The following is a 23,801-nucleotide window of genomic DNA, read 5'->3' as shown; positions in this document are numbered from 1 at the left end:
GAAGAACTCTGCATAGGCCTTGCCAAGTATTTGCACAACTTTGGCATAAATTTGAGGGTCGTGTGAAATGAGGAGAGACTAGAGAAATCCAAATAAAAAAGAAAAACTAGTCAACCACATCTTAACTTGAATGAATATGATCAATGTTCCTACCTAATGAAGGAATTTGTTATAGAATTCTTCTTCCTCCTTCCAGTGATGTTCTACAATCTTTCTCCTACAATGCCTCCTCCACACAGCTTGACTGTAGATAGCAGCCCATGTTCTCCACTACTATGAATAGAAATGGAAGGTGTGCTAAACCTGTCTACTAGGAATGTGCCTAAACTGGGAAGTAACAAACTTCAACTCCTCTGCTTCCAAAGCAACTGCTTCCACCTCATTTATAGTTTTCACTGTCCTTGTGGATGTTGGCAAGCTAGCAGCAGATGTTGGATCAAGTGGCCTCAGAATAATTAAGAAGGGGGGAGGGGTTGAATTAATTATTCCTAATCCTTTACTAATTATAAATTTACTCTTCTAAGGCTTTTACTATGTTGTTAATTAAATGAAGAATAGAAAAGAAACTTAACCAAAAGTAAAAGCGGGAATTAAAGTGCACAGCGGAAATTAAAAGAGTAGGGCAGAAGGAAACAAACACACAAGAGTTTTTATACTGGTTCGGCAACAACCCGTGCCTACATCCAGTCCCCAAGCGACCTGTGGTCCTTGAGATTTCTTTTCAACCTTGTAAAAATCCTTTTACAAGCAAAGATCCACAAGGGATGTACCCTCCCTTGTTCTCTTTGAACAACCTAGTGGATGTACCCTCCACTTGAACTGATCCACAAGAGATGTACCCTCTCTTGTTCTCAGTCACAACAACCCAAGTAGATGTACCCTTTACTTGTACCACAAAGGATGTACCCTCCAATGTGTTAAGACAAAGTTCTCAGGCGGTTAGTCCTTTGAAACTTTGTGAAGGGGGAAGCAAAAGAATTCTCAGGCAGTTAGTCCTTTGAAATCTTTTATTTATGGGAAAGGGAAGAATCAAAAGAATTCTCAGACTGTGTCGTTTTGAATTCTTTGACAAGGGAGAAGGGAGACACAAAAGAATTCAGGCGGTTAGTCCTTCGTTCCTTTGGAAAAGGGAGAAGAGAGACACAAAAAGAATTCAGGCAGTTAGTCCTTGGCGAATTCTTTTTGGCAAAAGGAGAAGGGATTGAAAAAGATGAATAGCACAAGTTTTGTTTTCAAGGTTTGGAAAACCAGAAAACTTAAGAAAGCTTTTGACAAAGAAAGAAGAAGAAGAAGAAATTCAAGAGGATGTTCAAAGAGATTCAAAGGATGTAAAAGATTGTAATCAATTGTCTTAAAAATGCAAGTTAAGGACTTGCTTTTATAGACTCTTCATGTCTGGTCAAGAAAACCATTAGAAGAGTTATAACCTTTAGAAAAACTTGAAAACTATTGGAAGAGTTACATCTTTTGATTTTTGTTTAAAACTTATCACTGGTAATCGATTACCAAATCAGTGTAATCGATTACACAAAGCTTTTTTGTAAAAGGATGTGACTCTTCACATTTGAATTTGAATTTCAATGTTCAAACACACTGGTAATCGATTACCAAATCATTGTAATCAATTACAACATTTTGAAATCAATTGGAATGTTGTAAATTCAGTTGAAAGCTTTTTGAAAACCATTTTGCTACTGGTAATCGATTACAATAAACTAGTAATCGATTACCAGAGAGTAAAAACTCTTTGGTAAAAGGTTTTGTGAAAACTTCATGTACTATTCAATGTTTTGAAAAATTTTTTAATACTTATCTTGATTGAGTCTTCTCTTGATTCTTGAATCTTGATCTTGATTATTCTTGATTCTTGATTCTTGAAACTTGATTCTTGAATCTTGAAACTTGAAACTTGATTCTTGAATCTTTGCTTGAAACTTTGCTTAACTCTTGATTCTTTGGCATCATCAAAATAACCTTGGAAGGCATTGCTTTCACAACAGATTTGGGGTCCAATGCCCATGTTAGTAGCTCTTCTCCATAAAAGTCAGCTTCCTTCAGAACCTTGAGCTGCTGAAGTTCGTCAATTGCAGAGGTATGCGCAATGGTGTTGTCTGAGAGCTTCTGTTGGGCATTCCTAAGCTCGAATTGCCAAGCCTTGTCATGCTCTTCTATGGTTTTTTGGAGCTCAACAACACGAGATTGTTTTGTAGCCGAGAACTTCACAAGTTGTTGGTGAGAATCTTCAAGTTTCAAGGATAGGGAAGCTACTTACTTCTTGGACTCTTCAGCATCTTGCTAAGCTTGCTTCTTGCATGATTCAGACACATGGAGTTGGTTCCTCACCACCTTTAAATCCTCTTTGAGTTGAGAATTCTGAGATTCCAATTCAGATATTCTGCTAGGACGCTTCCTCTAAAGCAACATAAAATAAATTATAATGGTTTAGAATTCTGAGACAAATTTCTAACTATTGCATAATTGTTGTTATGAGGAATTGTATAAAATAACACACCATATTAGTGCTTTCAACATAGATTAGAAAAAGACTACAAGTAAACAGAAGAGGCTCAAAAGAGGATCAACCTAATCTTTCACAAGCCTCGAATATACAATGACATCAAACATATATAGAACCAATGATAAGTTATTACATGGCAGTGAAATAGCTTATTCTACCCACTCTCTTAATTAATTCGAATATGCCATATGTTCAAGAATAGAATCCATCCAAAAAGGGCCTTTAATATCTATCTAACTGCTAATGTGCTTTTGTACAGGAATTTAAGTGCCCACACTATTAGACGACCCATAATTAAATTACCTTCTCATTAACTATATCAGTACTATATTATCCAAAAATAACAAAAAAAATCCAACTCTAAAGCCTTCAACAGTTAACACCACCTTTTCAAAAAGTAAGCCTAAAGCCTGGAAAAAAAAACATAATCATAACCACATCCTACAATTTCGGCAAAAATCAAAAGCGCTGTTAGTAAGCATAACATAAAGCTTTGATGTTTGTTTTTTTATAATTGAAAGAAAGAAACTACAAACAGAGCTTTTGTGCTTGTTACCTTATCATAAAAAAACACTTTCTAATCAAAAGCCCTATGATTATGTAACAGAATTAAAGAAAAAGTGTGACTATGTACCTCAGGAGCGGGGCTTCTGGGTGATCTGCGATCGGTGAGTTTGGGACTTCTATTATCCTTTGATGTTTTGTTAGGTGGTCTTAATGAAGATGTAGTAGTGTCTAATGTGGCAGGCCTGATTCGGCGTCCACCACAAGGGGACACTTTCTAAGGCACTTCAGAGGAGCTACTACTACTTCTAAAATTAGAATATCTAAGCGTTATGAATTAGTAATAGTAGTAATATGATAATCATGTAGTATTGCATTGGTATATGGAAACACACATCTCAAAATTCTAGCAATAAACAATTTTCCATATAAAGCAAAACCAATGTCTTTATATCACTCGCAAATCTGAACTTGCTAACTCATTACAGAGATTCCCTTGTGATTGAGCAAAATGAGATATTTTCTAGATATTTCAACAGAATCATAGAAGTTTTAGAACATATCTAAAATAAACCTTAGAAAAGGATACTTTGGTTTACAATGAAAATATGATGTCAATCATTGGGCAGAGTTTAGCTCGCATGATTCAAAATGCACACATACTAATAACTAGAAAGGCCCATATACGCAAGTGTCACAACCTACCTTACAATGAGACGGTGAAAGAAAATCGATAAAAGCATGTTCGTCTCTTAAGGAGAAAACGAGTGGGAGTCACTTGCATGGCTATTTATAGGAAAATGCCATTTAGTGTAGGGGAAGCTCGCCCAGGTGAGCTAGAGCTCGCCCAGGCGAGTAGCTTGCTTAGGGCTGAAGCTTTTTCTTGGCCCAGGTGAGCTAGATGCTAGCCTAGGCGAGTTTAGGGTCAGAAAACTCTGGGAAATGATCATTTTGCCCCGTCCTTGTGGCTTTTGTTTTTGGAACTGACAAACAACCATCAAAACCTTGCGCAATGTCTTGGCCTTGCGCTGTAACCGGTGCCAAACTTTGTAATTCGATTAGCAATGATCAAAACATCATATCTGAATGATAAAAACATTATACCCGGATGAAATTAAGGTCTGACAGTTTCCCCTCTTTACTTATATTTTATTGAAAATAAAAGATAAGTAAAGATAATGACACTAATTTCATTCGAGCGATCTGGCTATTCAAAACTGGAAGCCAAAGAAAACAAAACAAAAAAGAAACTGAAAAAACAAAAGGACATTGAAGTCCTGTAACACCAAACAGAGGAGCTTGAAATCCTATAAAACATAAAATGGAGGACATTGAAGTCCTATAGGGCATAAAAGCATAGGACATTGACATTGAAGTCTTGTAAAGTGTAAAAATAGAAGACATTGAAGTCTTTGAAAAGCATAAAAGTAGAAGATATTGAAGTCTTTGAAAAGCATAAAAGCAGAAGACATTGAATTCTTTGAAAAGCATAAAAGCATAACACATTGAAGTCTTTGAAAACCATAAAAGCAGAAGACATTTAAGTCTCGTAAAGCATAAAATAGAAGACATTAAAGTCTTTGAAAATCATAAAGATATAGGACATTGAGTCCTATGGAAACATAAAGATAAAGGATGTTGAGTCCTACGAAAGATAAAGATAGAGGACATTGAGTCCTATGAAAACATAAAGGTGAGGATGTTGAGTCCTATGAAAGCATAAAGATAGAGGACGTTGAGTCCTACGAAAAATAAAGACAGAGGACGTTGAGTCCTATGAAAAATAAAGGCGAGGACATTGAGTCCTATGGAAACATAAAGATAGAGGACATTGAGTCCTATGAAAGCATAAAGACAGGACATTGAGTCCTGTGAAAAATAAAGACAGAGGATGTTGAGTCCTATGAAAAATAAAGGCGAGGACATTGAGTCCTATGGAAACATAAAGGCGAGGACATTAAGTCCTATGAAAGCATAAAGATAGAGGACGTTGAGTCCTGTGAAAAATAAAGACAGAGGACGTTGAGTCCTATGAAAAATAAAGGCGAGGACATTGAGTCCTATGGAAACATAAAGATGAGGACCTTGAGTCCTATGAAAGTATAAAGACAGAGGATGTTGAGTCCTACGAAAAATAAAGACAGAGAACATTGATTCCTATGAAAAATAAAGGCGAGGATGTTGAGTCCTATGGAAAAATAAAAGAAAAAGGACATTGAGTCCTATGAAAGCATAAAGACAGAGGATGTTGAGTCTTGCAAAAAATAAAGACAGAGGACATTGAGTCCTATGAAAAATAAAGGCGAGGACATTGAGTCCTACGGAAACATAATGATGAGGACGTTGAGTCCTATGAAAGCATAAAGATAGAGAATGTTGAGTTTTGAGAAAAATAAAGACAGAGGACGTTGAGTCTTATGAAAGATAAAGGTGAGGACGTTGAGTCCTATGGAAATATAAAGACAGAGGACATTGAGTCCTATGAAAGCATAAAGATAGAGGACGTTGAGTCTTGTGAAAATAAAGTCAGAGGACGTTGAGTCCTTTGAAAAATAATGGCAAGAACGTTAAGTCCTATGGAAACATGATGATGAGGACGTTGAGTGTTGGATCAAGTGGCCTTGAAATAATTAAGAAGGAGGGGTGAATATGTAGAAGCAAAGCTTCATGGTGAATCAAGAATGATTCAAAGATGTTTTGATGATAACAATGATGATAACAAAAGATGATGACAAAGGTGATGACAAAAAGCTCAAAGGTCAATCAAAGAATGAGTTCAAAATGTTCAAGATAGAATGAAGAACAATTCAAGACTCAAAAGGAAAAGTTGAAGAACACTTCAAGATTCAAGAGGAAAGTTGAATTCAAGAATCAAGATTCAAGGATCAAGCTTCAAGAATCAAGATCAAGATTCAAGATTCAAGAATCAAAAGAAAACTTAATCAAGATAAGTATGAAAAGGATTTTTCAAAAACTGGGTAGCACATGGATTTTTCACAAAACATGTTTACCAAAGAGTTTTTACTCTCTGGTAATCGATTACCATATTGTTGTAATCGATCACCAGTAGCAAAATGTTTTTGAAAAAGTTTTCAAATTGAATTTACAACGTTTCAATTAATTTCAAAAAGCTGTAATTGATTACAATGTTTTGGTAATCAATTACTAGTTCATTTGAACGTTGAAATTCAAATTCAAATGTGAAGAGTCACATTCTTTCACATAAAAACCTTGTGTAATCGATTACCAGTGATTGTTTCTGAATAAATCAAAAGATGTAACTCTTCAAAAAGGTTTTTGACTTTTTCAAATTGGTTTTAAGTTTTTCTAAAAGTTGTAACTCTTCTAAATGGTCCTCTTGGCAAGACATGAAGAGTCTATAAAAGCAAGGCTTTGATTTGCTTTTAAACTAATTCATTCAATCAATCTTGAACACTTATTCAATCAATCTTTTACAAGCCTTGAATCTCTTTGAACTTCTTCTTCTTCTTTGTACCAAAAGCTTTCTGAAGTTTTCTGGTTTTCTAAACCTTGAAAACTTGTGCTATTCATCTTTTCATTCTCTTCTCCCTTTTCCAAAAAGAATTCGCCAAGGACTAACCGCCTGAATTCTTTTTGTGTCTCTCTTCTCCCTTTTACAAAAGAATGAAGGACTAACTGCCTGAATTCTTTTGTGTCTCCCTTCTCCCTTGTCAAAGAATTCAAAACGACACAGTCTGAGAATTCTTTTGATTCTTCCCATTCCCTTATACAAAAGTGTTCAAAGGACTAACCGCCTGAGAATTCTTTTGTATCCCCATTCACAAAGTATCAAAGGTTTAACCGCTTGAGATCTTTGTCTTAACACATTGGAGGGTACATCCTTTGTGGTACAAGTAGAGGGTACATCTACTTGGATTTGACTGAGAACAAGAGAGGGTACATCTCTTGTGGATCAGTTCTAGTGGAGGGTACATCCACTAGGGTTTCAAAGAGAACAAGGGAGGGTACATCCCTTGTGGATCTTTGCTTGTAAAAGGATTTTTACAAGGTTGAAAGAAATCTCAAGGGCCGCAGGTCGCTTGGGGACTGGATGTAGGCACGGGTTGTTGCCGAACCAGTATAAAAACTCTTGTGTGTTTGTCTCCTTCTTTCCTACTCTTTTACTTTCCGCTGTGCATTTAATTTCCGCTTTTACTTTCTGTTAAGTTTCTTTTCTACTCCTTATTCTCTTAACAACATAGTAAAAGCCTTAGAAGAATAAATTTTTAATTAGTAAAGGTTTAGGAATAATTAATTCAACCCCCTCCTTCTTAATTATTCTGAGGCCACTCGATCCAACAAAATAAATTATTAATGTATCTTGACTAATAAAAAAATTTATCCTTCTTAATGTTACTAGATTCAACTAGGCTTTTACTACTAAGTTAAGAAAGTAAAGAACAGAAACAATAACTTAACCAAAAGTTAAAGCGGCAATTAAAAGTAAACAACGGAAATTAAAGAGTGTAGGGAAGAAGACAAACACAAGATTTATACTGGTTCGGCAACAACCCATGCCTACATCCAGTCCCCAAGCAGCCAATGGTTCTTGAGATTTCTTTCAACCTTGTAAAATCTTTTACAAGCCAAAGATCCACAAGGGATGCACCCTCCTTTGTTCTCTTTGAACAACCAAGTGGATGTACCCTCTCTTGTTCTCAGTATAACAACCCAAGTAGATGTACCCTCTACTTGTACCACAAAGGATGTACCCTCCAATGTGTTAGGACAAAGAATTCTTAGGCAGTTAGTCCCTTGAATTCTCTGTGAGGGGGATACAAAAGATATCTCAGGCGGTTAGTCCTTTGAAATCTTTTGTATAAAGGGAAAGGGAAAAAGATATCTCAAGCGGTTAGTCCTTTGAAATCTTTTGTAAGAATCAAAAGATATCTTAGGCGGTTAGTCCTTTGAAATCTTTTGTCAAGAGGGAGAAGGGAAGAAACAAAAGAATTCTCAGGCGGTTAGTCCTTTGAATCTTTTGGCAAGAGAAAGAAGTGAATGAAGAAGAAGAGTAGCACAAGTTTTTGAACAATGAACTTTTCTTGGAAGAGAAAGTATTGAACAAAAACTCTATGAAAGAAATATGTTAATCATGAAAGGAATCAATCATTGAAGTTCATGCCATGGTAACATATTTATAATCATTTGATGACTCAAGTTAAAGTTTGTGACTTTTGGCAATTTCTTTAAAACTAGTCACTTTTTTTTAAAAAAGTTGTTACTCTTTTTAAAAAACTAGTCACTTTAAAAGTTATGACTCTTTTGAAAACTAGTTACTTACAGGTTGTGACTTTTGAAAAACTCTTCAAAAACAAGTCACTTTAAGAATTGTGACTTTTGGTAATTTATTTTTCGAAATCAGTCACTGGTAATCGATTACCATGAAGGTGTAATCGATTACACATCAACAGATGTGACTCTTCATGTTTAAATTTGAAAATAAAAATGTTTGGAAACTCTGGTAATTGATTACAAGTATTGTGTAATCGATTACACAAGTTTAAAATGATTTGAAAATGTTTTATCACTAGTTGTGACTCTTGAAATTTAAAATCTAACGTTTTAAAACATGGGTAATCAATTACATGCTCATGGTAATCGATTACAACTTTGTAAATCAGTTTGAAAAACAATGTTGGCTACTGGTAATCGATTACTACCTTCTAGTAATCGATTACTAGAGAGTAAAACTCTTTGGTAAAATATTTTGTGAAAAATTCTTGTGCTACTCAATGTTTTGAAAAACTTTTTTAGAACTTATCTTGATTGAGTCTTCTCTTGATTCTTGAATCTCGAGTCTTGAATCTTGAAGCTTTTTGACTCCTGATTCTTTGGAACTTGCTTAACTCTTGATTCTCTGGCGTCATCAAAATATAGAGGAGGTTGAGTCCTATGAAAACATAAAGGTGAGGATGTTGAGTCCTATGAAGGCATAAAGATAGAGGATGTTGAGTCCTATGAAAAATAAAGATAGAGGACATTGAGTCCTATGAAAAATAAAGGCGAGGACGTTAAGTCCCATGGAAATATTAAGACAGAGGACAGTAAGTCCTATGAAAGCATAAAGACAGAGGATGTTGAGTCTTGCGAAAAATAAAGATAGAGGATGTTGAGTCCTATGAAAAATAAAGGCGAGGACGTTGAGTCCCATGGAAATATAATGATAGACGACATTGAGTCCTATGAAAAATAAAGGCGAGGATGTTGAGTCCTATTGAAACATAAAGACAGAGGACATTGAGTCCTATGAAACAAAAACAAAGGATGTTGAGTCCTATGAATCATGCCAATAGGTACTAGTACCCAAGGGCTCAACCTTATAAGAAATTAAAAGGTTGACTCTTTAAGAGGGCCTCTCATCCTAAACTCAAAAGATAGGACATTGGATTTTGGAAATTGGTATATAAAGAGAAATCTATGCACTTATAGCCTGATGTGAAACATGAGTTTTGGAATGCAGAGGCATGCAACCTTCGTCTTGAAATGCAGTAAATGTGGACTTTGTATCTAGCAATGCAAAAGGTTTTGAATCATGAAAACTGTGCAATGCTCATGACATTCTTTCCTCTTTTTGTGATTTTGATTTTTTAATTTTTTTTGTGTGTCAAAAAATACAGTTTGACTGCCTCTTTTTGAAAGACATGATAACTCATACAACCTCATCCTATCTTTTGCAAATCTCTTCGGGGACTCCCTTAAAGTGTATGTTTTGTTTGATTTAGTCACTTAACAATTTTGAAGTGATGGCAGTGGAGCCGTTTGATATTTAATCAATCAACTGAAATATTGATCCTAGGATTCATCCTTTTCTTTTTGTTTAAAAACTTTGATTATTTTGCATAGCAAGAAAATATGAGGCTTTAGGACCGATCGTATGCACCATTGAAGGATGGCAATGTATTGTTACACTTTGGTATGACCAAGTGAAACTTTCCTGATTTAAGATCATAGAGTGATGTCAAGGGTCTATCGATCCTGTTGAAACTTGATGACATGGGCTGATCTTGAAAGAATTTATATAATGAAGGATACCCTTGGATTTGAAATGAATCCTAAGGAGTTTGCATGAGAGACTAACATCAGGTGTACCCCACTATCACAATTGTCTTTGGGCATCTTTCACGAGCTCCTGGTCGAATAAGTTTGCTTCTCAAATGTGCAAGTGTAAACCTTGAAGCTTCTTCTTTTCTTTTCTTTTTATTTAAATCATAAGCATGCGGGTTCCATTCCAAAATCCAAACTCAAAAGCAAAATTAGTCATTCCTTGATCCACATGGACTTTATTGGGCTTGTAATGTGGTCAGGGGGTAAGAGGGCAATGAAAAAAAATCAAAGAGGCTTAAAGAGTGTTTAAAGGTAATATTGAGTAAGAACCTTGAGAGCCTTGCTTGTACTTTTATGCATTCCAACTTTTTTGGGTTAGGCTCTACTCCTTTTGTCTTATTCATTAATCTTTATTGCACTTTTGTGCTTTCCTTGTAAAATTTGGAGATCTTTTGTCTCTTTTTTTTTTCACTCTCCTTTGGCGGATTTGCTTTTTGCTTTTCTTTTTCTTAACATCATTGTTGCCTAACCTAGAGCTTGGTAAAACTCATGCATGTGTTGTTTGCATTGCTCTTTCCGCCAGTTTAGCGGTGGTTCCTACTTAGGGTTTTTTGTTGTTGTTTTTTTTTTGTTTTTTTAAAGAAAACAAATATACTTTGACTCGAAAGGGGTAACAAGGGGTAAATTAGTGTTTGGGATGATGAAACACGACCATGTGTCATTTCAAATCTTGACTAGAAACTTTTACAGTTTGGATTTTGGGACAAAACTGTTGGATCAAGTGGCCTCAGAATAATTAAGAAGCGGGGGGGGGGGGGGTTTAATTAATTATTAATGAACCTTTACTAATTAAAATTTACCCTTCTTAGGCTTTTACTATGTTGTTAAGAAAGTAAAGAACAAAAATATAAACTTAACCAAAAGTAAAAGCGGTAATTAAAGTGCACATCGGAAATTAAAAGAGTAAGGAAGAAGGAGATAAACACACAAGAGTTTTATACTAGTTCGGCAATAACCTGTGCCTACATCCAGTCCCCTAGCGACCTGCGATCCTTGAGATTTCTTTTCAACCTTGTAAATCCCTTTACAAGCAAAGATCCACAAGGGATGTACCCTCCCTTGTTCTCTTTGAACAACCTAGTGGATGTACCCTCCACTAGAACTGATCCACAAGAGATGTACCCTCTCTTGTTCTCAGTCAACAACCCAAGTAGATGTACCCTCTACTTGTACCACAAAGGATGTACCATTTAATGTGTTAAGACAAAGTTCTTAGGCGGTTAGTCCTTCGAAACTTTGTGAATGGGGAAACAAAAGAATTCTCAGGCGGTTAGTCCTTTGAAATCTTTTGTTTATGGGAAAGGGAAGAATCAAAAGAATTCTCATACTGTGTCATTTTGAATTCTTTGACAAGGGAGAAGGGAGACACAAATGAATTCAGGCGGTTAGTCCTTCGTTCTTTTGGAAAAGGGAGAAGAGAGACACAAAAAGAATTCAGGTGGTTAGTCCTTGGCGAATTCTTTTTGGCAAAGGGAGAAGAGAATGAAAAAGATGAATAGAACAAGTTTTTGAACAAAGAACTTTTCTTGGAAGAAAAAGTTTTGAACAAAAACTTTTAGAAAGATGAAGAGAAGATGAAATAAGAAAGTTATGAAAGACATGAAAGAAGATATTGAAAGATAGATTGAAAGATAGAATGGTTGAAAGAGATGATAGATCTGAATGAGATTGTTAAAATGTTTCATGCCAAGGTCACATATTTATAGTTTCTTGATGACTCAAGTCAAAACTTGTAACTCTTGGCAATTCCTTTAAAACTAATCACTTAAAAAGATATGACTTTTGAAAGATTCTTCAGAAACAAGTCACTTGAAGAAATGTGACTTTTGGAAATGAATTTTTCGAAAACAGTCACTAGTAATCGATTACACATCAACAGATGTGACTTTTCATTTTGAATTTTGAAAATCTTAACATTTTAAAACCACTAGTAATCGATTACTATAATCTGGTAATCGATTACCAGAGAGTAAAACTCTTTGGTAATGATTTTGTAAAAAACTTCTTGTGCTACTCAATGTTTTGAAAAACTTTTTAATACTTATCTTGATTGAGTCTTCTCTTGATTCTTGAATCTTGAGTCTTGAATCTTGATCTTGATTATTCTTGATTCTTGATTCTTGAAACTTGATTCTTGAATCTTGAATCGTGAAACTTCAAACTTGATTCTTGAATCTTTGCTTGAAACTTTGCTTAACTCTTGATTCTTTGGCATCATCAAAATAACCTTGGAAGGCATTGCTTTCACAATCTCCCCCTTTTGGAAACACAGTTAATCAAATGTTTATTCAACTTTACTCATCGCTTAGGACAGCCCACCAAACATGTAGAACGTGTAATTTCTAATTGGCGGACTTGGAGATCAACTCAGGAGCGCAAGTCACTTGAGCAAAAAAACAAATGGCGTAAATTCACATTCTAGTGAAAGTTAAATAAGCAAAGATGTAATTGTGAGAGAATGAGAGACAACAATATCAAATTCATCCATATTATTAACATTGTGACTGTTGTTTACAGTAATAGCATTAATCTGAAAATCCTAACGAGTCATTGGAATTGGAATTGCATTATCATCCAGATACTTGAGTAAGTCAGCATATGGCATTGGAATTGGGGTGAATTCTACAAGCTTCTTTTTCTGGAAAGTTCCTTCCTTGGTTGGTGTTTTGACTGGTATTAGGGGCGGTGTTTGGTCTTGGATGTGCAGCAGGTGGATTTTGTGGCCGATTTAGAGGTGACCTTTGTGGATAATTGGGCATTCTTGGTTGGAAGGGTGGTGAGTAATGGGAAGGACTGATATTGGCTGAGTATTGATATTGTTGGGGAGGATATTGGTACATGGGATTTAAAGGGGCTAGTGGGAAATTTGGCCATGTAGGAACAACAGTCACAATATGCATGACATATGTATTTATCAAACCGACACAAGACGCCCGAAAGACCACCTTTTCTTGTTAACAATACATTGGGTACCATGTTCATGTGATTTCAATCATTTTCAGGAGAAAGGATTGTATAACCCCAACATGGTTTGTTTATAGCTATTACCATGGTACCCAACACATGAAACTAAAAACGCGGTGTAAACTTTCACACTTCATTGTGACTTTTGGCGATGAAGAAGGGAATGCAAGGCATGGGCAACTATACGGCAGGATTATGCATAACATGCGAACAATGATAACAAAATGTATGCAATTGGCTGAACAAAAACATGCTAAATGAATATGTATGACAATGCAATGACTTACGCAAATGCAATGCGTGAATATGATAAATGAAAAATGCAGGAATAATATGTCCATTATGATGCCATGAAGAGATGCATGATGCGATTAAGGAAACCAGACATGGTGAGTTTGCTCCATGTCCTTAATTCAGGAACCTAATGGAAATGATCCAAAAGTCCACTATCTAGTGACAACTCCCAAGGGTATTTTCATGTAACCTTACCGGCCTCTGGAGATATCATCCTCTTAGGTAATACATTATGGCAATAGGGACTATCAGCAATAATGCATCACCAAAAGAGGAAAACTCTATACGAGGCTTCACTATTGTCAAGTGAGTCAGGGACCCAGCATGACCATAGATCGACCTCCACTCCCTATGGCTAACACAGACCTGGGTATAGGGCCCAATATCTCAAAATGTGTTCAAAAAGTGTGGGTGTCATGTGTGAACGAAGCAACCTAAGAATTACCCAACCCCACCTGCAAAACAACCAGAAAATTCCCAGGCAGATACAAGAACTATAACACATGTCGTCTATCCTAGGATTCAATGGCATAATTTATTTCTAACTACAAAGGTAATAGATACAAAGTACACACCAAGAATTAATAACATAGCAAAGGTTATATACAAACATGAGTGAAACAATGAATAAAGAAAACGAGTTCGAAGCTAAACTACAAAACGAACGGTAACAGAATGAAACTTTAACGAACATGAGCACAACGCAGGGATTAAAGAGAAAGGGAAAATAAATAAATAAATGGTCACGATAAAATTGCACACTCAATCAAATGACTTAACTCTCTAATGAGTCCCCAGTGGAGTCGCCATCTGTCGCAACCTACCTTACGATGGGACAATGAAAGAAAATTGATAAAAGCACGTTCGTCTCCTAAGTAGAAAATGAGTGGGAGTCACCACCAACATTTATTCAAGGAAAACATTAGAAAAATCAAAAGAGGTTTGTGAATTTTGAAAAGAAAGGTTCGGGAGTTGTTTACGCATAGGGAAGGTATTAACACCCCATGCACCCATCATAAGGGACAACAACCTTTAATCAAGAGTGCAAAACGTAACTTCAAAATTATTTATTTTACATTTCTTATTATTATTACTTTTTTCAAATTGACAAGGGTGTTGTCCTTGCTCCTACGTATCCCCAAGTGCAATGAGGAAATCAGACATACGTAGTTCTTTAATAAGAATGTTTATGTTTTTTTTAAAAGATTCATTTTAAATACAAACAAAAAGTTGTTAAGGCATTGGACCTTGAAACGATGTTTTAATTTTTTGAAAAATAAATGAAGAGAATCGTTAAGGCGTTGGACCTTGAAATGATCTTAAGTGATATTTGACTAAAAGAACTTTGGTTGTGAATTGATTTTTTTCATTTGGTTTTGTTTATTACTTTCCAGTCTCACTAAAAAGCCTAATTTCATGACACTAGTGACCGATTAAAACTTAGCCTTACAAATAAAATGAAATTACCAACAATAAGTGGAGAAGATAAATGCACACATAATATCACAAAGGACCTATAAGGGTACATCGATTACATCAAAATCTTAAGAAAAACTGAGGGAATGTTGCACAGGGTACAAGGCTAGCAAGAGAAATGATGTAGGAAATGATCCGCGATTCAATTCAGCAGTGCCTCGACTTTTCATTTTTTCTTCTTCTCTTTCTCCTTTCTGCGTTTTTCCTCCCTTTCTTTAGTTTTTAGACCCTTTAAACCCTTCCCATGCATGGCTATTTATAGGAAAATGTCATTTGGTGCAGGGGAAGCTCGCCTAGGCGAGCTGCTTGCTTAGGCTTAAAGTCATCAGCTCGCCCAGGTGAGTAGCTTGCTTAGGGCTGAAGCTTTTTCTTGGCCCAGGCAAGCTAGATGCTAGCTTGAGCGAGTTTAGGGTTAGAAAACTCTAGGAGATGACCTTTTTGACCCATCCTTTCGGTTTTTGTTTCTGGAACTGACAAACAACCATCAAAACCTTGCGCGACCCCTTGGCCTTGCATTGTAACCAGTGTCAAACATCGTAGTTCGATTAGCAATGATTAAAACATCATATCTAAATGACAAAATCATTATACCTGGATGAAATTAATGTCTGATAGCAAGAAAATAGAAAGACCTACAATTCAGGATTGATATCCTCCTAAGCATATCAATGAAACATTAACTATCCTTGTAGTGAACTTTAAAATCTTATAAATGCTTCAGTAAACCAAAACAAAAATTATTTTCATTTAATTGATATATTAAGATTTGCCTCAAAAAGTTGAAATTCAACACTGCTATTAGTACTTAGTATAATATAACTATGCCTTTGAAGATGCAAAGAACACCATATTGCCAAAATATTGTCTTAATATAACTATGTTGTTTGATTGTTGGAGATGTGCAGCTATTACCTCTGTTAAAAAAAATGAAACACAGAGCACTCCCCCAGACTACTGGTCCTGTTCCTTCACAAAGCCCACTCCTTTCCCTTCCTCCTCTTCGTCTCCATCCTCGTCCATCGTGACTTCCAAAAGGGCCTTCATGAGGGCCTTTCTCTGAACACCACCCGCTCTTCCTGGGCACGATACTTCTTGTCCCACACACCTTTGCCTCGCCCTCAAGGCCGTAGTGGGAACTGTCGAAGACAGAGGAGGACTCCTCCTGATGGGGTTGCAATTGTGTGGACAAGAACACACGGAAAATAGCTTAGGGCTTCTTCATAGGGTTCTCAGAGCTTTCATTGTGGACCATGGAAATCTTGTTGCTGTTTATGGAGATTTTGGGTTGGGGTTTCAGGGTTTGCAACACCACTGCGATTCAATGACAAACAGCCGTAGGTATAGAATCCCAATTATTTACACTCTACTCTATTGGATTTAAATTTAATTTACTATAAGAAAAATTGGATTCATGTCTTTCATAAAATGATAAATTTGAATACTCTTAAAATAATTATTTTAATGGTGAGTTATGATTAATTGAAAGTATACATTTTTTACGCTAACAGTACACATATCATGTTAATTTACACCGATAAAGATATAAGTTTTTTTAATTGGATTTGAATTATTATAAGTTGGCTTAAATTCAATTTTAGTATTTATATGTTTAAATATAAACAAATTCTAATTCTCTTTAAGTAATATCAATTTATTTAAATAAAAATTATATGTTTAAATATAAATTATCTTTTATTTATGAAAAATACATCATATTGTGATATAAAATTATTTTAACTATTGATAACTTATTTAAAATATATTCAAATGTAATTTAGAAATAAAAATGTTAATGGCATACTAAAGAATATAAAAAGTTGAGAAATTCTCTAAAAACACGTAAAAGAAAAACAATTAAAAATACTCCCGCATGAGATAAAATATTTTTTAGAATTTTATTTTTGTATTTTTTTAAAATGAATGAGCCCATGAGTCATCCCATTTGGTCCGTAGAGGGTTCGGTTGGTGTTGGATCAAGTGGCCTTGAAATAATTAAGGGGGGCGGGTTGAATTAATTATTAATGTATCTTGACTAATTAAAAATTTATCCTTCTTAAAGTTACTAGATTCAACTAGGCTTTTACTACTAAGTTAAGAAAGTAAAGAACAAAAACAGAAACTTAATCAAAAGTAAAAGCGGCAATTAAAAGTACACAGTGGAAATTAAAGAGTGTAGGGAAGAAGAAGACAAACACAAGATTTATACTGGTTCGACCACAACCCGTGCCTACATCCAGTCCCCAAGCAACCAACGGTTCTTGAGATTTCTTTCAACCTTGTAAAATCCTTTACAAGCCAAAGATCCACAAGGGATGTACTCTCCCTTGTTCTCTTTGAACAACCAAGTGGATGTACCCTCCACTTGAACTGATCCACAAGAGATGTACCATCTCTTGTTCTCAGTATAACAACCCAAGTAGATGTACCCTCTACTTGTGCCACAAAGAATGTACTGATGGAAGCTTGCTTGTGGAGCTTCTATGGAGGCTGGATCTTTGAGCTTCAATGGGGTCCTTTAATGGTGATTTTCCACCATGGAGATGCAGCGGAAGACGTAGGAAAAGAGGTGAGAGGAGGCGCCATCCATTAAGGAATAAGCCATGGAAGAAAGAGCTTCACCACCAAGATGAGCCTTGGATAAGAAGCTTGGAGAGGATGCTTCAATGGAGGAAAAGAAAGAGGGAGAGAAAGAGAGAGGGGGGAGCACGAAATTGAAGGAAGAAAATGGGAGAGAAGTTGAACTTTGAGTTGTGTCTCACAAGACTCTCATTCATCAAAGTTACAACAAGTGTTACACATGCTTCTATTTACAGACTAGGTAGCTTCCTTGAGAAGCTTTCTTGAAAAAACTTCCTTGAGAAGCTTCTTTGAGAAAACTTCCTTGAGAAGCTAGAGCTTAGCTACACACACCCCTCTAATAACTAAGCTCACCTCCTTGAGAAGCTTCCTTGAGAAGATTCCTAAAGAAGCTAAAGCTTAGCTACACACACCCCCTATAATAGCTAAGCTCACCCCCATGCCAAAATACATGAAAATATAAAAAAAAGTCCCTATTACAAAGACTACTCAAAATGCCCTGAAATACAAGGCTAAAACCCTATACTACTAGAATGACCAAAATACAAGGCCCAAAAGAAGGAAAAACCAATTCTAACATTTACAAAGAAGAATGGATCCAACCTTGACCCATGGGCTCAAAAATCTACCTAAAGGTTCATGAGAACCCTAGGGCCTTCTTTAGTAGCTCTAGCCCAAGCCTCTTGGAGTCTTCTATCCAATACCCTTGGGGGGTAGGATTGCATCATGTACCCTCCAATGTGTTAGGACAAAGAATTCTTAGGCGGTTAGTCCCTTGAATTCTATGTGAGGGGGATACAAAAGATATCTCAGGCAGTTAGTCCTTTGAAATCTTTTGTATAAAGGGAAAGAGAAAAAGATATCTCAAGCGGTTAGTCCTTTGAAATCTTTTGTAAGAAACAAAATATATCTTAGGCGGTTAGTCCTTTGAAATCTTTTGTCAAGAGGGAGAAGGGAAGAAACAAAAGAATTCTCAGGCGGTTAGTCCTTTGAAGCTTTTGGCAAGAGAAAGAAGTGAATGAAAAAGAAGAGTAGCACAAGTTTTTGAACAATTAACTTTTCTTGAATAAGTTAAGTTTTGAACAAAAACTCTTAGAAAGATGTTGAGAAATGAATAAGAAAGTTATGTGAATAGTTATGAAAATTCATGCCATGGTCACATATTTATAATCATTTGATGACTCAAGTTAAAGTTTGTGACTCTTGGCAATTTCTTTAAAACTAGTCACCTTTTAAAAGTTGTAACTCTTTTTGAAAACTAGTCACTTAAAAAGTTGACTCTTTTGAAAAATTCTTCAGAAACAAGTTACTTTAAGAATTGTGACTTTTGGTAATTTATTTTTTGAAATCAGTCACTAGTAATCGATTACACATCAACAGATGTGACTCTTCATGTTTAAATTTGAAAATCAAAATGTTTAGAAACTCTGGTAATCGATTACAAGTATTGTGTAATCGGTTACACAAGTTTAAAATGATTTGAAAATGTTTTATTACTAGTTGTGACTCTTGAAATTTGAAATCTAACGTTTTAAAACATTGGTAATCGATTAAATGCTCATGGTAATTGATTACAGCTTTGTAAATCAGTTTTGAAAACAATGCTGGCTACTGGTAATCGATTACTACCTTCTGGTAATCAATTACCAGAGAGTAAAACTATTTGGTAAAAGGTTTTGTGAAAAATTCTTGTGCTGCTCAATGTTTTGAAAATTTTTTTAGTACTTATCTTGATTGAGTCTTCTCTTGATTCTTGAATCTTGAGTCTTGAATCTTGATCTTGATTGTTCTTGAATCTTGATTCTTGAAACTTGATTATTCTTGAATCTTGAATCTTGACGGCTAGAAATCAAAATACTAATAATAATAGTAATGTCTAAACTGATGGTGGTGGTGGAGGTAAATCAAGGCAGTCGCAAATGATGGTGACATCTTCTTCAACCTTTGCAATCCTTGAGTTCATCTCCTCGAATCATGTGTCCACTTGACGTTCCAAGGAGTCAAACCTTTCACCAACATAGGTTTGAAGTCCATCAAACCTGTCCAAAATATTCTGAAGGAGAGAAGAGTCCCTTTCAACCGGTAAGTGTTCTTCATCATCATTTGGTTGAGCACCCTTTTTTACCCAAGAGCCATCACACTCTTTGTGGTAACCAAAGGACACAACCATAGCAGCACCGATCAAGAAAGATCTCTTGATTGGAACATATGGTTCAGAATCAAGAGGAATGTTAAAATGTTGAAGGAACAAAGTAACTAAGTGTGGATAGGGTAAAGGAGCATTTAACTGCAATGCCTTATGCATGCGATACCAGACTAGAGTGCCCAATCAATTTGTCGGCCGATATGAAAGGCCTACATGACTATTAGATCTTCTTCAGAAACCTGTGCAAGGTTTGAAGATCTAGGGAGTAGGATACGAACAATTAGATAGTGAAGAATGCGACTTTCAAGAGCCAATGAACTGGCAAGCAGTCTTTCGATCATATCCGCTTGGTTGGTGCAAACCAACCGGCGGGCATCATGCATAGAAAAATCAAATTTCCAATCATCATCCAGTGTACCTTCAAATGGTACACCTTCGCTAGACAATTGGGTCAAATCATAGAAGAGGGATTGGTCAATGACCATCTTTATCCCATAGACCTAAAAAATCAAGGTAATTTCTTGAATTTCAAGGTTAGAATAAAAAGATTTTACCAATTTAGAATACACAGGCAGTTTTAAAGACATAAAGGGAATGAGATTTGAGTTCTGAAATGCTTGAATGCATTCGAAACTCTCATCAGAAAAGAAATCCATATCTATGAATTTAGGGTCAATGATAGAATGAGAGGAGAAGAGTTTTGTGTACCGTATATGTTGTTCTTCTGATGAGAACAATGAGGATGAGGAAATGGAGGAAGGAATTGGAGTATCCTGAGCCTCGGAGTGTCGTTGGCTTCTACTCGAAGAACCTTTGCGCTTCTTTGATGGTTCCACCATTTGAGAGACTTATTCGAAATTTCAATCGATTGAGATGAAAGAGAATGAAAAAAGATGAATTTTGGGCTTTGTGGGACGTGATTTGTATAAGAAATGAGTAAGTTATGGCAGAAAGAAAATTTGGGAATAAGGGTTTCGCGAGAGAGACGAAGTTGCAGTTTCGTGAATTCTGAAATTTGAATTTATAAGCACCAGGGACGCGTTGTAATCGATTACATCTTTTTGGTAATCGATTACACTTAGCCTGACTTGCTGTAATCGATTACATATTGTGGTAATCGATTACTAGAGAGCTTTTTAGGAGAACTAAGTGCTAAATGAATTCTTAGAGTGAAAGGATTTGAAAAGGGGTCAAAATACTATATATCTAAAAACTCTTATATGAAAATAAATATATTTAACATAATAGATTTTTGAAAAAACTTTATGAATGACTTTTAAGCAAGTAATTCACATATCATACTAAAAATCACGCAAGAATCATAGACACTATCAAGTATATATATTTTTTTAAAAAAAACTTCATGCTTTGAGAAAGAAAATTAACTCAATCAAACATTTAAGCACAAAATTCGCAAAAGCAATCAACCAAGACAAACAAATAAAATTTTGTTAGTCATCATATAAACAGGTTAATTGAAAGGAAAGTTTCAACGAACTAAATTTAAAAGAGAATGGTTTTGATGTTACCTTTTTCATGATTTAAGTGCCTAGATCTTTGAAGATGGAAGTCAGACTTTTGTTTTTCTTACTTAAGCTTCTTGAGAGATGTTCTCATCACTTTCATAGTCATTGGATAAAAGGTTGATCTCCTTCTCCGAACCATCGGATGAGTCATTGTCATCCCAAGTAATATACGCCTTCTTAGATCTTCTTTCTTTATAACTTTTCTTCTCATTCTTCTCGGGCCATGACTCATTTGAGGGGCAGTTTGCCTTTATGTGACCGGGTTGATTACACTTATAGCATTTAAGTGTTGGAGAAACTTCTTGGGATCTCTTCCCATTGTTGAAGTTATGGCTTCTTTCCATTCTTCTATTTTTGACGAATTTATGAAACTTCTTCACAAAGAGTGAGAAGTCCTCTTCATCATCATATTCTTCTTCTTCTTCTTCTTGCATTGAGGAAGAGGCTTTGAGTGCTATGCTTCTTTTCCTTTTGTTGGTCTCTTCATTTTGGTTGAGACATTGAAGTTCCATTTCATGTTCCTGCAATTTGCCAAAAAGAGTGGCAAGAGACATAGAAGAAAGATCTTTACTTTCAAAAATGGCTGTTATCTTGGGTTGCCATTCCCTACTTAAGCATCTCAAAACTTTATTGATTAAATCTTCATTTGGAAAGGTTTTTCCTAAGGAGGCAAGGTGATTGACTATGTGTGTGAATCTTTTTTGCATGCTTTGGATGTTCTCATTAGTGTTCATCCTAAATAATTCATATTCATGTGTAAGAGTATTGACTCTAGATCTTTTCACATCAGTGGTGCCTTCATGTGTAAGTTGGAGAGTATCCCACATCTTCTTTGCATTTGAACAGTTTGACACTCTAAAATATTCATCTATTCCTAGGGCAGAAGTAATAATGTTTTTGGCTTTAAGATTATATTGGATTTTTCTTCTATCTTCTTCAGTCCATTTATCTCTAGGTTATTCTGTTGTTGTGCTAGTGCTTGCATCTACTATGGTGGGTACATAAGGTCTTATTTCTATTGCTTCATAAATGTTTAAATCTATGGCTTCAATAAAGATTTGCATTCAGGTTTTCCAATAGTGGTAACCCTCACCATTAAAGATAGGCGGCCTACGGATGGAGTTTCCTTCAGGAAACATAGAATTTAAGGAGGCCATGAATCTTGAAGTTGTGAAACTTTTCTCAAGATACCTGCTTTGATACCACTTGTTGGATCAAGTGTCCTCGAAATAATTAAGAAGGGGGGTTGAATTAATTATTAATGTGTCTTTAACTAATTAAAAATTTATCCTTCTTAAAGTTACTAGATTCAACTAGGCTTTTACTACTAAGTTAAGAAAGTAAAGAACAGAAACAGAAACTTAACCAAAAGTAAAAGTGGCAATTAAAAGTACACAGCAGAAATTAAAGAGTGTAGGGAAGAAGAAGACAAACACAAGATTTATACTGGTTCGGCCACAACCCGTGCCTACATCCAGTCCCCAAGCAACCAACGGTTCTTGAGATTTCTTTCAACCTTGTAAAATCCTTTACAAGCCAAAGATCCACAAGGGATGTACCCTCCCTTGTTCTCTTTGAACAACCAAGTGGATGTACCATCCACTTGAACTGATCCACCAGAGATGTACCCTCTCTTGTTCTCAGTATAACAACCCAAATAGATGTACCCTCTACTTGTGCCACAAAGGATGTACCCTCCAATGTGTTAGGAAAAAGAATTCTTAGGCGGTTAGTCCCTTGAATTCTCTGTGAGGGGGATACAAAAGATATCTCAGGCGGTTAGTCCTTTGAAATCTTTTGTATAAAGGGAAAGGGAAAAAGATATCTCAGGCGGTTAGTCCTTTGAAATCTTTTGTAAGAAACAGAAGATATCTCAGGCGGTTAGTCCTTTGATATCTTTTGTCAAGAGGGAGAAGGGAAGAAACAAAAGAATTCTTAGGCGGTTAGTCCTTCGAATCTTTTGGCAAGAGAAAGAAGTGAATGAAAAAGAAGAGTAGCACAAGTTTTTGAACAATGAACTTTTCTTGAATAAGGAAAGTTTTGAACAAAAACTCTTAGAAAGATGTTGAGAAATGAATAAGAAAGTTCCGTAAACAGTTATGAAAATTCATGCCATGGTCACATATTTATAATCTTTTGATGACTCAAGTTAAAGTTTATGACTCTTGGCAATTTCTTTAAAACTATTCACCTTTTAAAAGTTGTGACTCTTTTGAAATTTTTTTCAAAAACAAGTTACTTTAAGAATTGTGACTTTTGGTAATTTATTTTTCGAAATCAGTCACTGGTAATTGATTACCATCAAGGTGTAATTGATTACACATCAACAGATGTGACTCTTCATGTTTAAATTTGAAAATCAAAACGTTTAGAAACTCTGGTTATCGATTACAGCTTTGTAAATCAGTTTTGAAAACAATGCTGGCTACTAGTAATGGATTACTACCTTCTGGTAATCAATTACCAGAGAGTAAAACTCTTTGGTAAAAGGTTTTGTGAAAAATTCATGTGCTACTCAATGTTTTGAAAAACTTTTTTAGTACTTATCTTGATTGAGTCTTCTCTTGATTCTTGAATCTTGAGTCTTGAATCTTGATCTTTATTGTTCTTGAATCTTGAATCTTTGAAACTTGATTCTTGAAGCTTTTTGACTCCTGATTCTTTGGAACTT

The sequence above is a fragment of the Glycine soja genome, chromosome 20 (genome assembly GCF_004193775.1).
Source record: "Glycine soja cultivar W05 chromosome 20, ASM419377v2, whole genome shotgun sequence".
Taxonomy (NCBI): Eukaryota; Viridiplantae; Streptophyta; class Magnoliopsida; order Fabales; family Fabaceae; genus Glycine; species Glycine soja.
This window is presented reverse-complemented; position numbering follows the sequence as displayed.